Below are 17850 nucleotides of genomic sequence, written 5' to 3' on the forward strand. Positions count from 1 at the left end.
CTCATCAGAGCCATCCCCTGCCTCACAGGATCTGCACTGAGGGAAGCTGGAGTCCGACACCAGAACTGCGAATCCAACCAAGGCACTCCCGTGTGGGATGCTGGTGTCTTAACCACTGGCCTAAATGCCCATTCCCTAATCACTGTATCTTTAAATCCCCTATCTGATGATTCAAATGTCTGAGCCATCTCTGAGTCTGGTTTAGTTGGTTGCTTTGTTCTTGAAAATGAGTTTACGCTCACACGTGCGCTCTCTCTCTCTCTCTCTCTCTCTCTCTCTCTCGTGTGTGTGTGTGTGTTCGTGTGCATGTGTCTATAATGTTTGCTAAACATTTTGTGTAGAAGAAGAGTAGAGGTTGAACTAAGCTATATTTATACTTGAAAGCAAGCACGCACCTTCTCTCGGGTTGTTAGTGCAGGAAAGTAGATCTGTGCTTTTAGTTTTGCTCTTACTTGGGTTATCACCAAAGGGACAGAGGCTTCAGATTTCTCTAGTGTGAGGCCAGTGCTTGGAGAAAAGGTTGTGATGCTGCAGTATTTATTGTTTTAAACTATTACTTGATAATTGTAAGTTTGTAAAATGATTATTATATGGGGCCAGCGCTGTGCCACAGCAGGTTAACGCCCTGGCCCTGAAGCGCCGGCATCCCATATGGGCTCTGATTCTAGTCCTGGCTGCTCCACTTCCCATCCAGCTCTCTGCTATGGCCTGAGAAAGCAATAAAAGATGGCCCAAGTCCTTGGGCCCCTGCCCCCGTGTGGGAGACCTGGAGGAAGCTCCTGGCTCCTGGCTTTGGATCGGCACAGCTCTGGCCATTGCGACCAACTGGAGAATGAACCATCGGATGGAAGACCTCTCTCTGTCTCTCTCTGCCTCTCTTTATCTCTCTGTGTAACTCTGACTTTAAAATAAATAGATAAATCTTTAAAAAATAAATAAATAAAATGATTATTATCAATAACTGTGTTTAAGAATTGTCTTTCAAAATTTCCAAAAGATTGAAAAGGCTGTTACCTGTACTATAGGCTGCCTCCTATAGACCACTGGTTTGAACTAAACCTTTGTGGACAAGGATGACACCAGATTAAGTTTTGATTTGCAGCTCTCTTCTGTGTGTATTTGTGAAAGACATATGACAGTGTTTCTTTGGCCTTGATTCCATAAAGTTGTTTTTATTTGTGCCTTGGATTTGGATTATTTTCAGACATAACCATTACTGGGCCATATAATGGTCTCTCAAGCCAAAAATTTTTTTTTTTTTGACAGGCAGAGTGGACAGTGAGAGAGACAGAGAGAAAGGTCTTCCTTTTGCCGTTGGTTCACCCTCCAATGGCCGCCGCGGCTGGCGCACTGTGGCTGGCACACTGCGCTGATCCGATGGCAAGAGCCAGGTACTTATCCTGGTCTCCCATGGGGTGCAGGGCCCAAGCACTTGGGCCATCCTCCACTGCACTCCCTGGCCACAGCAGAGAGCTGGCCTGGAAGAGGGGCAACCGGGACAGAATCCGGTGCCACGACCAGGACTAGAACCCGGTGTGCCGTCGCCGCAAGGCGGAGGATTAGCCTAGTGAGCCGTGGCACCGGCCAAGCCAAGAATTTTGAATCTTGAGAATTTTATCTCAAAAAGACAGTCTAGATCATAAACTAGCCTCATAAATTCAAACCATTATTTCCCTCCTTTAAATCAACTATCTTCTTTTAATTCAAATTTGAATAGATTTCAGTAAATGAACTCTGCTCGGAAAGATCCTTATACCCACTTCCCAAAACCAAAGTAGTAGTGGTGTTTTCATTGTATTGCTGTGACTCATTAATCTCGTCAACAGATGCCTGCGATGAAATCTTTTCAAGGAAATTTCAGTCACTGGTTTCAAGATAAAACTCCTCATGACAAAGCAGAGTTGGATGCCTTATGCAATAACCTCACAAAAGCAAAGATGCACAAAAGAACTGACTGGTACACTGATATCCCACTATGAGATCTAGCTTTGGCAGGAAATAAAATGTATTCCAAAGTAAGTGTATCAAAAAGACCTCCACGAAATTCTCATATTACCTGAAAATGTTACATTTTAGGTCTTGAACCTATGTTAAAAAATAGAAAGCACGTGAATATTAAAAGTCTGTACAAGCTAATTTTTGAAGTATCCTTATGTTTGGAAAATTTTACAGCTTTACAGATTCGTTTTAAATTTCCATGTAAAACAGTTGAGGTGAAACGAATGTATCTCATTCCCAGACTGGGTACCACTGGAGTCCACAGGCAATTTGAAATGCATTATACTTCAATAAAAACTTTTAAATGTTTCTCATTCCATAAGGATTTTGGGATTGGCTATTTTCAAATTTGTGGGAAAATGCCACAAAATGGAATTTCTATATGAGTTGCACTGAATCTGTATGAAGGTACTTCAAGTAGTTTGTGGAAGATGGAATTAAAAGCTGTTTATTTTACTTCAAAAATGTTTTGAAATCAGTGCATGTAAGCATTCTTCAAAAGTTCATGGACAGTGCATATTGTTTAAAACACCATATATAGATTTTTTTTTTTTAATTATTAGAAACAGTGACTTGAAGAGCCCTCATCTTCACTGTCGAGGTACGGTTTTTTATTTTTATTTTTTGTTATTTTTTTCTCTTCTCTTCTTTATTTTATATGTTGAACTCTTTACTTAACATAGTTATTCATGAATATATAAAGTTAATTGAAAATAAATCTCAGTAAAAAATAAGAGGGGGAATAAGAGAGAAGGAAGTTTGTAATGTAACTGTAAAGCTGTAAAATACCATCTTAATTATTAGTTAAAGTGATCATATTAAGTGTTAAAGTGAACATATAGATAGGATTAAGTATTAAAGAGAGCATATAAATAGCATCAAGTGCCTGGTAATAATAATAGAACTAAAAAGGACAGAATGTCCAATATGGGAAGCAGTCCACACAGCAGATTCATAGAATGACAAAATTTTTAAGCAACACTCTGACATCAGAATCAGCCCTTACAGCACTTGGATGTGGCTGAAAAAACCATGAGAGCAATTCAGGCATGGAAAGCCAAGACACTGGGGCAAAAAATGTCCTACATGGAGGATCTCTGTGAGTGAGACCCCAGTGGAAAGAAGGGGCCATCAAAAAAGGATGTACTTTTCTCTAAAGATAGGAGAGAACTTCCCCTTTGCTTATGGCCCTGTCTAAATACTGATGGAGTTTGTGGTCACAAACTTTCATAGCCTTGCAGCTCATGGCAAGAGCCTTGGGTGATCACTGACGTCATAAATAAGAGTGTCGATTGTTAAATTAATAATAGGAGTCACTGTGCACTTGCTCCCCATGCAGGACCTCTGTCCTTGATGAGTTGTACAATGAGAATTAACTGCAAAACTTGTTCTCAAACAGTACTTTTTACATTTTGTGTGTGGGGGATACAAACTTGAAATCTTAGTAAAGAGTTGGTCTTCTGTATATAAAGTTAATTAAAAATGAAGGCTAATGAGGAATGGGATGGGAGAGGGAGTAGAAGGTGAGATGGGAGTGGAGGTGGGAGAGTAGGTATGGGGGGGGCAATATATTCCTAAAATTGTATCTGTGAAAATTGTATACATTAAAAAAAAGCTTTAAAATTAAAAAAAAATGTACCAAAATATATTTAGCATTTAATTCCAGTTTTCCATGAACTTTTTGAAGCTGTCTTCTATAAGATGCTATGTATATGAACATTATGGTAACCACAGTGCAAAAACCTATTGTAGATACAAAAAAAAAAAAGAAAATATACAATCTCATAAAATGATCAAACAGTGGTTTGAACCAGTGGAGGTATTAAGCTCTTACCTATCAGTGATTACCTTGTATATAAATTGGCTAAATTATCAAGAGTGGCTAAATCAGTCTTTTTTTCCTAAGATACAGCTGTGTGCTGCCTGCAAGAGAAATGTAGACTGAAAGTGAAAGCACCGAAAAATACATCCCATGTGAATTAAAATCAAAACAGAGCCTTGGTAGCCATAGTGACATTTGATAAAATAGACTGTAATACAGAAACTGTCACAGTAGAGAAAGGAGGTCATCATATATTGATAAAGTGGTTGGTTCATCACAAAGATGTATGTGCAACATTTAGCATCTAAATACATAAATCTTACTAGAACTGTCGGGAAGAATAGAAATGCAATAGTAGTTGGAGACTTCGATGTTCTGTCTTCAACAAGGAATGGAGCGTTCAGACGGAACATCAGTAAACACAGCAGACTTAACACTAAAGACCACGTGGACCCAAGAGACATTTGAGCAAGATTACTATTCCCATTTTCTGCTTTTGTGGTTAACAGTTGGATTGTAATTTGTCTTTGTGGTGTCTTCTTTGGATTGAGCTTTATTTGTAGAACTGAACTTCTAATTATAGTGGTTCCTGTCTTTTCCCAGGTTAGGCAAGTTTCTAGTTATTCTTTAAATGAGATTTCTGCCCTTTCTCTTTTCGTTTTCCTTCTACAACTCGTTTCATGTGAAGTTGATGATATCACTTCAGTCTGAAAGTCTTTCTTACTTCCCTTTCTTTAATTCTAGTGACTAGACACGTTCACATTTCCTGTCTGTAAGCTTGCATGTTCTTTCTTCTGCTTGATTATACCTGCTAACCATGCTGTCCATGGCATTTTCATTTCAATCATGGTATTTTTCAGCCACAGCGTCTTATTTCTACCTCTCTGTTAAACTTCTTGTTTGTGTTTCTTTCCTGAGCTCATTAAGTGGCTGACTGTGTTTATTGTGTATTTTTCTAAACATTCTTGAAATAATTATTTTGAATTATATTTCAGGTAATGTGTAGATTTCCATATCTTTGTGATAGTTTATCGGGAAATTGTTGTGTTCCTTTGGTGGTAATGTTTCCTTGGTTGTTTCCTGTTGCTTTGTGTTGATGTTTGCCCATGTGATACAGCAGTTTCCTCATCTAAGGAAATGCATTCACCTGTGGGTGGGTGTGAGGTGTTAGCTGTGTGGGTGATTCCAGCTCTTATAATGGTTGTGGCGGTGTAGTCACCATCCATTTCTGCCAGACATAATGAACACTGGTGAAAATTGTGGTGGTCTCCAGTGGCCAAGTCTGTCTGCCACAGCAGTGAGGGCATTTGAGATTATTGATGAAGAAGGCTGAGGTTCTCCTAGTCTCCTTCCACAATAGTCGTGGCCTGATTGGTGCTCGATATCTATTTTGTATCCACAGAGCTAGGTCCTGGAGCATGGGATGTGTGGTGGGTCTGTGTCTCTGGGGTGCAGAGTGTTGATAACTGTGATGTTCAGGATGCAGGTACTCCCAGTGCCATGCAGTTCATGTTGTGCCAAGTGTATTTGCTCATAGAACAGTCACAGAGCTGGGGTGTGGAGTGCAGGTGAGTGCGCAGCTATTTTTGCTTTAGCACTGTGGAGGTGCAGACCAGCTCTGGTGGTGTCTTCATTGCCTGTGGCACCCTAGGGCTGGGATCTAGAGCATAGCACACAAGCACAAGCAGTGGCTCCAAGGATCCCAGTTCTGGCTTGCTCACTGCCCGTTTGCCCTGATGTCTGGATGATCATGGAGAGAAAGCCCAGAACACAGTTATGCACAGAGCAGTTGCAGCTTCAGTGCCTGGGACACAGTGCTGGTGGTTCTAGCATCTGATGCTTGGGCATTCCTGGGGACCTGTGCAGCCAGGGTTCAGGGTGCAGAGCGAGGTGGGGTGGTCATGATGCCAGCATCCTGGCGCTGTGTGGTTGGGGCTATGGCCACCCAACTGTGGCTACTTCTGAAGGAGGGAGCACAGCACCATCTGTTTCTCTGGTTGTGTGTGTCAGGGACACCTGGCAGTGATGGCTGTTGGTTGCGTCAGCGGTTAAAGCTGTCAGTGTCCTCTGCAGAGCAGGCACTGGGAACCAGGTTTACATCTATCTCTGCCACTCTGCTGGCCAGCCCTAGACTCCTCTGGAATGCTGTCTCCAGCCTCCTTTCTGTACTGTCTTCCTCCACGTTTCCCTGCCCTCTGTAGCTGCCCATTCTTAGTTGGACCTCGAGCACTCCCAGAGCTGTTTTTGTTTATGTCCCGTTGCTCTTGTTTGTAGGAGAGAGAAAGCTGCTTTATCCTTCTCTGCTGTCTTGCTGAAGTCACTCCACAGTGAACCATCTTAAAAGAATTACCTGTAGGTGGAGTCATACTTGTCGCTCCCCCTCTTCGTGGAGGAACGACACAGGACCCTGCGCTGTTCTTTCGTCTGCTCGGCCCTCCCCGGGTTTGCTGCTGGTTCTTCCCGGGTTGGCTACTATCCCTTCCACCTCCGTGGAAGGGCAGTTCCCCCTGGCCGCATTCCCCACTTTCGCAGGGGAGCAGCACACCACCGGCCGGCTTTCTTGGGGGCTGCACGGGTGTTCCTTCAGCTAGATGTTCCCCTTAGATGTTCCTGGTGCATGTTGTCTCTCTCCTCCTTTATAGTCCTCCTCCGCCAATCCCAACTCGGCTGCCCACACGCCGAGTACGCTGCTCTCCTCCAATCAGTAGCAAGTCCTGCTGTTTATTAGTTGAACTGGAGGCAGCTGTGTAGAAGCTGTTTCCCTTCTCAGCGCCATATTGTGGGAAAGCAGATGCATAGAATAAGTCTTAATTCCAGTAACTTAGTCTAGTCCGGGTTGCTCCCCACAGATCCCCCTTTCTTTTTATTTTTTGGCGTTGATACGCGCCTGTCTTCAGTGCCCCGCGGCACACACTCTGCTCTGCTTGCTAGAGTTGCCCACAGGTTCTTACAAGTCCTATCAATCAGGCAAACCGAATCCGGGTCCTCTCTTCGCCATGTTGTGAGGAGGTTTTTAGGCGCTGATGCGTGCCTGTGTTCGGTGCCCTGCAGCGCATGCTCTGCTCTGCTAGAACTGCCTGCAGGTGCTTACAAGCCCTATCAGGCAAACCGAATCCAAGCCTTCTCATTGCCATATTGTGGGGAGGCTTATTGGTGTTGATTCGTGCCTATCTTCGGTGACCTGCAGCTCATACTCTGGTCGAGCTGCCCGCTGGTGCTTATCGCCCTAATCAGGCAGACCGAATCCAAGCTCTCTCATTGCCATGTTGTGGGGTGACTTATTGGTGTTGATAATGTGCCTGTCTTCGGTGACCTGCGGCGCATAAGCTGCTAGCCGCCCGCAGGTGCTCACCACTTCCCTAATCAGGCAGACCGAATCCAAGCTCTCACATTGCAGTGTTGTAGGGAGGCCTCTCTATTTCTCTATTTCTCTATCTCCGGGCATTCCTATTTCTCCCATTTTACTTCTATCTTCCAGCATTCCTATTTCTCTCCTTTTACTTCTAAACTTCTGTTTCTCTTATCCCTGCGGCTTCTCGGCACCTCGCCCCGCAGCAGCTTCTCGGCACCTCGCCCCGCAGCAGCTTCACGGCTCTGCGCGGCTTCCCGGTGCCTTGCCCCGCCGGCGGGTTCCCGGCTCTGTGCGCACGCTCCGCGGTCTCCACGCACTGCGCGCCCGCACCACGGCCTTGCGCCAGCCCCGCGTTCCCTATTTATTCACGCCCCGTGCTCTCTCTGCACGCGGCGGCTTCCGCGAATGTTTCCGCCACCACCGGCATTCAGTCCAAGTTCCCCGGACTAACCTGGCGAATTCCAACCTGGCGGCCCACGTCTCTGCTTCTGGTTCCAGATCTTCGCCTCTTGCTCCCCGGGGTGACTTGAAGAATTCCAAGGTGGCTTATGTCTCCGCCTTGGCCTGCACTCGCGGCTTCATCCTCCCTAACATTTTTCTCTACCCGGTATGTTTCCTTAAGTTTTCTTCCAACAATATTCCTCTCATTTCTCCTGGCTTCTCCCCACAGTCCGTATCCGAGTCCAAGCCTCTTCCAGGTTTCACTTTCGCTTTCAGTCTCCTAGCTTCCCCGCCATAGTCCGCATCCGAGTCTATGAAAGCTTTCACTTTCGCTTTCAAATCCTAACTTCTTTCCCACAGTCCATATCCAAGTCTATGCCTAGGCTTTCAATAGCTTCTTCCGGCACCTTTCTCGTCCGGCTTTCCCCTAGGCTCTTCGCTAGTCTCTCTCTCCGGTATTTTCCACTTCTTCCCTCCTAGGTTTCCTATCCGTCCTAGGTTTCCTATCCGAGTCACGGCACCATTATGTCGCTCCCCGTCTTCGTGGAGGAACGACACAAAACCCTGCCTAGGCTTCATATCCTAGTCACGGCACCATTATGTCGCTCCCCCTCTTCGTGGAGGAACGACACCAAGCCCTGCCTAGGCTTCATATCCGAGTCACGGCACCATTATGTCGCTCCCCCTCTTCGTGGAGGAACGACACAGGACCCTGCGCTGTTCTTTCGTCTGCTCGGCCCTCCCCGGGTTTGCTGCTGGTTCTTCCCGGGTTGGCTACTATCCCTTCCACCTCCGTGGAAGGGCAGTTCCCCCTGGCCACATTCCCCACTTCCGCAGGGGAGCGGCACACCGCCGGCCGGCTTTCTTGGGGGCTGCACGGGTGTTCCTTCAGCTAGATGTTCCCCTTAGATGTTCCTGGTGCATGCCGTCTCTCTCCTCCTTTATAGTCCTCCTCCGCCAATCCCAACTCGGCTGCCCACACGCCGAGTACGCTGCTCTCCTCCAATCAGTAGCAAGTCCTGCTGTTTATTAGTTGAACTGGAGGCAGTTGTGTAGAAGCTGTTTCCCTTCTCAGCGCCATATTGTGGGAAAGCAGATGCATAGAATAAGTCTTAATTCCAGTAACTTAGTCTAGTCCGGGTTGCTCCCCACAATACTTTTCAAATCCTCAGAAAGACTAAAAGAACCAAGATGCGTGCAGACATCGACTGTTGAGGAATAATGAGACAGGTCTAAACTGCCTTGCGACTGAACATACATTTAGGCTGTATTGCAAATATTGGAACTTGTTACTGGAGATGATAAGTAGGATGTAATTTTAAAAGCTCTTTCCTAACGGGTGTCTGGAGAGACAGGCTGGCGTATTCCCAAAGCTGTTGGGTGACTCTCAAGGGGAAGAGCCGGTCGCTCACATCTCTTGAGTCAGAGTTAAATACGCCTTTCTTCAAGGAGAGCTTACAAAGAAAGACTGCCTCTTGTACAGTAACCACACGTAAATATGATTAAACAGGGATTACTGTAATCATTTGTAATACTTTAATAAATCTCAGACTTGAAATTATAATTTTCAATTATACCTGTAATTGTTAGTAGTGTTCTTGGTAACCTCGTTTTCTATGGTGATTCAATTGCAATTAGGTCATTCTCATGAAACCTGGGGAATTACTTGGGAATACTGTTATCTGAAAGCTAATTGAAATATGAGAGGAAATATCAGGTATTTTAATGGGGAAGGAATCCTTTAATGTTACATGGATGTGTTTGCTACCCATTCATTACCATTATTTATTTTTATTTTATGATGTATTTATGTGAAAGGCAGAGTAAGAGAGAGAGAGAGAGAGAGAATATCCTCCACCTGCTGGTTCACTCTCCAAATGGCCACAACAACTAGGGCTGAGCCAGGCTGAAGCCAGGAGTCAGGGGCTTCATCTGGTCTCCCACATGGGTTCAGTGGTCCAAGGACTTGGGCTGTCCCCCACTGCTTTCCCAGGTGCATTAGCAGGGAGCTGGATTGGAAGCAGGGCAGCTGGGACTCAAACCAGTGCCCATACAGGACGCCCGTGCAACAGGCAGGGGCTTGACTCCATATGCCACAGCACTGGCCCCACCACTATTTATTTCTTCTTCTTCTTCTTTTTTTTTTTTTTTAAAGGCAGAGTTATATATATATATAGAGAGAGTGAGCGAGCTAGAGGTGTCTTCCACCTGGTTCACTCTCCCAAGTGGCAGCAATGGCTGGAGCTGGGCTGATCCGAAGCCAGGAGCTTCATCTGGGTCTCCCACACGGGTACAGGGGTCCCAAGACTTGGATCATCTTCTGCTGATTTTCTAGGCCATAGCAGAGAGCTGGATCAGAAGTGGAGAAGCTGGGACTGGAACCAGTGCCCATCTGGGATGCCAGCATTGCAGGCAGTGGCTTTACCCACAATGTCACAACATCAGCCCCTATTTTTCTTCTTTATTTAATGGCTTTTCCTTCCTGCTGACCAGAGAGATGTTTTAAATAGAGTTGAATAGTTTTTAAAAATAGAATAGTTTTTTAAAAAATAGTTCAGAATAGTTTTTTTAAAATATTTATTTATTTATTTGAGAGCGAGAACAACAGACTGAGATACAGAGATGTCTTCATTTGCTGGTTTACTCCCCAAATGGCTGCAAAGGTCAGAGCTGGGCTGATCTGAAGCCAGGAGCCAGAAGCTTCCTCCAGGTTTCCCACGTGGTTGTAGGGGCCCAAGGACTTGGGTCATCTTCCACTGCTTTCCCAGGCCGTTATCAGAGAGCTGTATTGGAAGAGTAGCAGCCGGGACATGAACCGGCATTCATATGGGATACTGGCACTGCAGGTGGAGGCTTAGCCCACTGTGCCACAGCACCGCCCCAGGATTGATTTTAATTCTGGTTACCCTTTTGGAAAGGATAATAGAAACTGAAGTAGGGGAAGTTTCCAACTATAAAACCTTCTTATCTTGCTTCCTTATATTATTTCTTTTCTTAAAGATTTTTTAAAAATTTATTTGAAAGGCACAGATGGGGAGACAGACAAAGAATCTTTTATCCACTGGTTCACTTCCCAGATACCCACAACAGGCAGGGGTAGGCCAGGGAGAAGCCACGGGCCAGGAACTCTGGGGCTCCCATGTAGGGGGCAGGAGGCCTAGTGCTTTGGCCATCATCCACCACCTTTTAAATGCGTTAAACAGAAAGCTGGGTTAGAAGTGGAAGGTAACCGGGAGTTTAGCAAGATACTCTGCTAGGATCCGGAGTGACAGCTAAACTGCTGTGCCGCAGTGCCTGCCTGCGATTCTGTTTCTTCTCCTCACTTGCTAGTAGTTCAGATGTGTAGATAGCAAACAGAAGCAGGAACACAATGTGTGTCGCACACCCGGTGTGATAGGTAAAGCTGTGTGTGCCTGTGGGCCTCCGTACACCGCTGTCTCGTCAGACACAACTTTCCTGTCCCGAGCAGAGACTGCAGACCGCTGGGTTTGGGGTTGACATCTTCCCCAGGCCTGTCACTCCAGCTTCCGTGTGTCTGTATAAATTAGCTCTGTTCAGTTGTATTATGTAGAATACCATATAAGTTTGGAATGAAACAACAAGTGTTCATTCTTTTCCACATTCTAATTCGGTCTTATTTTTTTTAAAATTAGTCATGACGAGTCAAAGTTTATTTTTATAGAAAACTGGCCACTTGTGGGTCTTCCTGGACATGAAAAAGCAAAGAAATGGAGAGCAAATGTCTGTTAGGACTGGCTCTGGGTGTGGTCGGCAGCTGTGGTGGAAGAGACCCTGGGGAGGAACTGAGAAACCTGAGAAACCCCGGAAGGGACTTCAGCTCACCCGCTTGGTCTTCTTTCTCTGAGCATGGCTTTTGATTGGCTAAGATGGAAATAGAGCTACTTAATTGATAAGGGCTTTGTGGTGATCAAGTTAAATCAGTTGATTGAAGAACTAAGATATGTGTATCTTAATAGATGTCACAGATTTTACAAATTAAACATTAATTAGACATGTTTGGGCTTTGTTTTATTCCCAAATTTGATTCCTTTTATTGACTCTATTTGCATTACGGAGTGCAGTCCGTGTTTATACGCATTATAAACTCAAAATGTTGGAGAGCTTCTTGATCTGTGAAGAGATCAGATTTGTCTAATGCAGCCAGCCCTGTTTTCCATCCATTTGAAAAGATCGGGTGAATGTTTTCCTCAGGCAGAGCCAGACTTCTGGAAAATGGAAATTACTTCTTTATTACAGCTGTGGGCTTTGTTTTATCTGCAAGTGCCGTCATCTCCATTCACGGCTTGCTGACTGTCCTGCCTCGGATTCCTTTGGGACTTACTATCTCCATCGTGTTTCTCTTGCTGTTTCTTTTTCTGTTTTGCTATTCCTAATCCTGGTCTATTCTAAATCGGTAGTGTGTGTGCATGTTCATAGATGTGTGTGCGTGTGTGTATGTGTGTGTGCGTGTGCACAGATGTGTGTGTGTGTATGTGTTTCCCCATCTGCTAATAATTGATTCTTGAGCTTTCAAGCAAGTGCAAAGTCACCATCTTCATTTTAGACTCAGATTACAGATATTTATATGCAAGAGAAGATACTGGCTTCCCTCCTGGTCACTGTAGGGAGGTGGGCAAAGTTCAGGCTCTTTGCTGCCGCTTGGTTGTGCGTTGTTGAGTGATATCGTTACAGGAAGTTTAAGTTTCTGATCTTTACATATCTCCTTATTATATGTTATAATCAGTAATTCATGTTTTCTAAATTGTACTCCATATCCTGCTACCTGATAAATCCCAACATTTTGAACCTCTTTTATTTTTAAATGAGATGCTCTGTTGGGAAATTGCCCCTCTGGTTGATTAAATTGATAATCTTCCATAATTTTTGAAATTTCCAGTGCCTTTCAATCTTGGATTTAGAGATCAAAGAATATTATTCAGTGAGATATAAATATTATACAATAATGTCTTCTATGAAGCTTACTTGAAGTATATTAGGTTAATGGCAATATTAGTGACTATATATAAGTAAAACAAAATTGGAAGCTACTCAAGGCAAGGCAACATAAATATGTCATAAATAATAGTATGATTAGAAGATTCATTCCTCAAATCACCATCTAGAATATTCTAGCATAATCCGTAATGATCAGGTACAGCTGTCTTTTCTGTAGCTAGCAGGGCTTAGACTTTGCTTGCACTTGGGAGAGAGGCATCTCTGAACTCCATGAGGACCCACACCACCATCACAGGTTCATATCAGCTGTCCGTTCATTGACTGAACAGTCACCATGATTCTGCATTCCCAAAGGTGAATCCCTCCCCAGTATGATTGCTAGTCATGTTGTAACATCTGTTCTGTGCTCCAACTCCAGGCCACAAACCTGACAGTTTCCCTGTGGGTTACAGGTGGTAAGGTTTGATGACATGGAAACAGCAATCCTGTGTGTGTGTGTGTGTGTGTGTGTGTACAAAAAGGCTTTGGAATGATAAGACTTTATGCATCTCATTGACCTTAATAACAAATCCTTCAGTGCTTTTGGGTAGAAAAATGAGCCTTAATTAGTTTTATATTCAAGGCACATTGTGAAATAGACTTTCTTTTCCAGATTTCCATATGTTGATTTACATGCATCTCCCACTATAATATTTTTGCAAATAGTGTCAGGAAATTTTAAAATCTTTTCTGAGTTTTCCCCTGATGAATATTAGCATCATTAAGTGCACATTTTTTGTTTGAAAGCCTGCTTTTTCATGCAGTAAAATCAGTGGTGTTGGTTGGAAGCTTAAAGTCTGAAAGGAGGAGCTTTGAGAACCACTGACACACCCGTAGTAAGGACATGCATAGACCAAAGCAGTCACTGTTGATGGACACACATCCCCACTATAATGATTTGCAAAAAGGAGACCCCTTCCTCGTTACTGAGGTGGAAAATGAATTGTTTTACAGTGTTCTCTGCTAGGTTGTTCAGATGAGTCCAGGTAAAAATCTCCTAATTCTGTGGGTGTGTATCAGTCTCTCACTGAAAAGAAAAAAATCATATAGCCATTTCTCGAACACCAGAAATGGTAAGAAAAAAACCACAACTTGATGGACGTCGTGTTTAACGTGCAGTATTCAGCCTAAACCTACAGAAAGCATGTCTTTTGAATTAAGAAAGAAAAATGCTGTAGTGTTTCTGCCGATGAGAGTCCAGTTCAAACCTTCTGCAGTATGTAAATGGCACCTCCTCTGGCTGTGCCAGTGTCTTAGCCGAGTGCACGCTGCGGGGTGGGAGGAAGCTGCCTCTGATTTAGGTTGTGATTTTATTTGTGGAAATAAACCAATCGCGGAGCTCCAATGATCTTAGCGATGAGATGATCAATAGCCCATTACTGGATAGAACAGCGGCTACAGGAAGTGCATTGAAGATTCTAATGCATGAATTATGCATGCGGTCCTCCTTCTTTAGTCTCCAAACAGAATGACAGGGTTTGTGAAGTTGCCTCAGACAGTTTCTAGCGTGAAGTGACTGCAGTGAAATGCTTAATATTTGCAGGCATAGAAGCAGCATTGACTCGGGCCAGCGGGATTTGGAGGATGCAGATCTTCCCGCTCCGGGCACAGAATGCTTTATTTGAAAGTGTTGCTCTGTCGAGAGCCAGCTTTGCAGTCATCTAACCTGCTCTCCCCAGAAGGTTGGCTGAAGGATGGGAGCGGCTGTGCCTGCTTCTGAGGTCACAGCTTGAAGTCTTTTTAACTTGCTTTCTGCTGCAGGAGAGAGGCGTATCCGGGGATAGCTGTCTCTGCACTTACTCTAATGGCCGCTTTGCAATAGAGATCTTACCCGGAACGACCAGAACGACAGCTAATCCAGCACGGGAGGTAAGTCCAAGGTTTTTGTGCAGGTTAGGTAATCCTAAACCAGAATGTGCTGAGCGCAGCTAAGGGCGGTGCGGAATCCCAGAGCTGACTCACCTCCTCTGGCCAGCCCGGCTGGGCTCCCAGTTGTCATGTTAATTGAGTGGTGACTTTGTTGTACCTGTTTGACGTGTTGGAGGGTAGGGTATTTTAGGTTTCATGCTAAGGCTTTTCAGGAAAGCCGCAGAGCTCAGCCTAGTGTGTCTTCAGTGGACGGAGGACAGCAACTGGGGAGGGCGGCGTGGAGTGAGCTCAGTAAGTGAAAATTACCTCCTTGTGGGCAAGTTTCGGCAGGGCTGTGGCATTGCTTTGGCTCGGATCGTTTCCTGAATGCCGGCGTTTCCGAATTCTACCAAAAGATGGTGGGTGAAACCAAGAATGCTCGATTCTCCACCCAGAAATAGAGGCGAGCGCAGAGGTGTTCCAGAAATCCGTGTTGCATGCAAATTCAGCAGATGGAATTAAAACAATTCGGACTCCCTTGTCCTTGAGAAAAGACCTTGTCAGAAAGGAGATAATTTGGATTCTACCTATACGAGTTTTGTTCTTTTCCCTCATTTAAAGGAATGGACAGATGGTGGAGTATGAAATTTACTCCAAAAATGTTATGTTTATTTTTTCATCTTTTAAAAAAAATAAGGTTATGCAACGATAGAACCCACTACATAAGAAGTCAATAAAATTTGCAAAAACTCTGCAGAACTGAAAATAACAGGGCTTTACTATTCTATTTGCCAGAAGTCTTTGTGAATTAAGCTGCTTGCTTAAATGCTTAGGAAATAATTAATAAGTATGCAAATAATGTTCAGCATGATCTGAATTCCTGAACATCTCTTTAGCGTGAGAAGATAGCATTAACAAATATTCGGTAAGAGACTCTAGATTAAAATTTTTCAAGGATGCTTTTGATAGTAAATTTACATTCTTGGTGACTACCTACACATCCAATTATTGTAATAAGTAATTGATAAAATATGTACAATATATTTGTATTTACTTCTTTAAGTATGCTTATTGATAATAAATTCTAAAATGTGATAAATGACTAAGATGGATAATAGATAAGGCCAACTATGCTTTACAAGATTTGTTTAATTTCATTTTGCAAAGGAAAGCACTATGAGAGCAGTGCTGACAAGAGCATGGGCACTGCTTGGCAAGCGTTCCCCACTGCATTTCAGCACATTTGAGAGTGTCACTCCATCACCGGGGTGTGCTGGCTGTGGGCTGGTAGCCTGGAAGAGTGTGTTTCAGTCTTTGCACTACCCAGTGCAGGAATACCAGGCAACGCCCACTGGAGACTTTCCTGAGAGAGCGAAGGGTGGGGGGGCAGGCATCTCCTGTTGCTGAGTCACTCTGCTCCAGTGCCTCCTGGCAGAGGGGCCATTAACCCCAGCTGGTAACCAGAATCTAAGGGAAGGGAGAACCCAGGGGGACGGAAACTCAACAGTGAGTGTGAAAGAGTGCACACTGGATTCTGAGTAATGAGTACACGGGTGCTGCTGCTTGTTGGATGTGGCTGAGGTGCGGGAAGGACAATAAAAGCCTCAGGCGGGGAGAAAAGCTCATAGCAATGGCATTAATGGACTGCATGGGGGAAATTATGGGAATGAAGGGACCCCAGAAGCTCCGCACTTGTGTGCATCTAACCCTCCACGAAGTCCACACCTGTGAGCATCCAACCTCCATGAAGACTGCACCTGTGAACATCCAGCATCCATGGGGTCTGCACCTGTGTGCATCCAACCTCCATGAAGACGACTGCACCTGAGAGCATCCAACCTCCATGGGGTCTGCACCTGTGTACATCTAACCTCCATGAGGTCTGCACCTGTGAGAATCTAACCTCCATAATGCACCTGTGTACATCTAACCTCCATGAAGACTGTACCTGTGTGCATCCAACCCCCATGAGGTCTGCACCTGAGAGCGTCCACCCATGATGTTGGGTGAGACCTCCATGAGGTCTGCACATGTCTACATCTAACCTCTCCTGTCTTCTCCCCAGTTTCAACCCAAGCCATTAATCAGTCTGCTTTCAAATATTTGATAGTCAGATAAAGAATCATTCCTAGATTGTAGGGGGGCAGTCTGGAATATGCCCACTTACCACTTCTCAAAATAGTAATTGTTAATTGCTATAAGCTAGTAATTGACAGAAATGCAAAAAAACCCACGGCAGGTTTTGAATACCAACCTGGTTGTAAATGAGGTGGAAGACCAGAATGAGCTCCATAGTGGTCTCACGGGAAGCGAGGAGACGGACGATGCTTCCAAGAAGAAGCAGGGAAAGGACCTGAAAGGACAACCCAGCAATGCAACATCACATAGAAGATTTCTGAAAGAAAAATGTCCTGAATTTATAGTTGATATATATTATATATGCCTATTAAAATCAGTATGTAAGAATTCTGAAATATTGTGCTTTTCCAATATTAATATAAGGCTTTATAATCTACCTTAAAAATGAGTTCTGGGCTGGCGCTGCGGCTCACTAGGCTAATCCTCCACCTAGCGGTGCCGGCACACCGGGTTCTAGTCCCGGTCGGGGCGCCGGATTCTGTCCCGGTTGCCCCTCTTCCAGGCCAGCTCTCTGCTGTGGCCAGGGAGTGCAGTGGAGGATGGCCCAAGTGCTTGGGCCCTGCACCCCATGGGAGACCAGGAGAAGCACCTGGCTCCAGCCATGGGATCAGCGCGGTGCGCTGGCCGCAGCACGGCGGCCATTGGAGGGTGAACCAACGGCAAAGGAAGACCTTTCTCTCTGTCTCTCTCCCTGTCCACTCTGCCTGTCAAATAAATAAATAAATAAATGAGTTCTAAATTATCTTCTAGTAAAGTAAGAAATCAGTTGACCAGAATATTTTCAAGTGGCAGCTGTAAACATCCCTCTAGGGAGTAAATTATGATATAGCTAAATGGGATTAGTGCTTATAATAAATTAATGTGTATTTATATGTGCATATATGTTATATGTATTATACTTAACAGATTGTGGGAAAGTTATGATTGACTTACGGAGGATTATGAAGCTTAAAAGCATCTGAAGAAGCCGGCACCGCAGCTCACTAGGCTAATCCTCCACCTGCGGTGCCGGCACACCGGGTTCTAGTCCCGGTCGGGGCGCCGGATTCTGTCCCGGTTGCCCCTCTTCCAGGCCAGCCCTCTGCTGTGGCCAGGGAGTGCAGTGGAGGATGGCCCAAGTGCTTGGGCCCTGCACCCCATGGGAGACCAGGAGAAGCACCTGGCTCCTGCCATCGGATCAGCGCGGTGCGCCGGCTGCAGCGGCGGCCATTGGAGGGTGATCCAACGGCAAAGGAAGACCTTTCTCTCTCTGTCT

The 17850-nt window shown here is 44.8% G+C and overlaps 1 protein-coding gene across 9 annotated transcripts in view; it reads left to right on the plus strand.

Annotated features, from left to right (window-relative positions):
- The window catches only part of CNTN1 (contactin 1), a 384862-nt gene that overhangs the window by 125267 nt on the left and 241745 nt on the right, over positions 1-17850 (plus strand). For 5 of the 9 annotated variants that reach the window (XM_051850934.3, XM_051850936.3, XM_089304028.1 and 2 more), the window contains one exon: positions 14370-14477. The exons of 3 other annotated variants lie outside the window; for them this stretch is intronic. The gene's annotated coding sequence lies outside the window, so the exon portion shown is untranslated. Of the gene's footprint in view, positions 1-13991; positions 14291-14369; positions 14478-17850 lie in introns of those variants that run through there. One more of the 9 variants, XM_008259400.5, reaches the window with a different exon arrangement.

Source organism: Oryctolagus cuniculus, chromosome 9 (assembly GCF_051225735.1).
Source record: "Oryctolagus cuniculus isolate XC-2025 breed Fujian yellow rabbit chromosome 9, ASM5122573v1, whole genome shotgun sequence".
Classification (NCBI taxonomy): Eukaryota; Metazoa; Chordata; class Mammalia; order Lagomorpha; family Leporidae; genus Oryctolagus; species Oryctolagus cuniculus.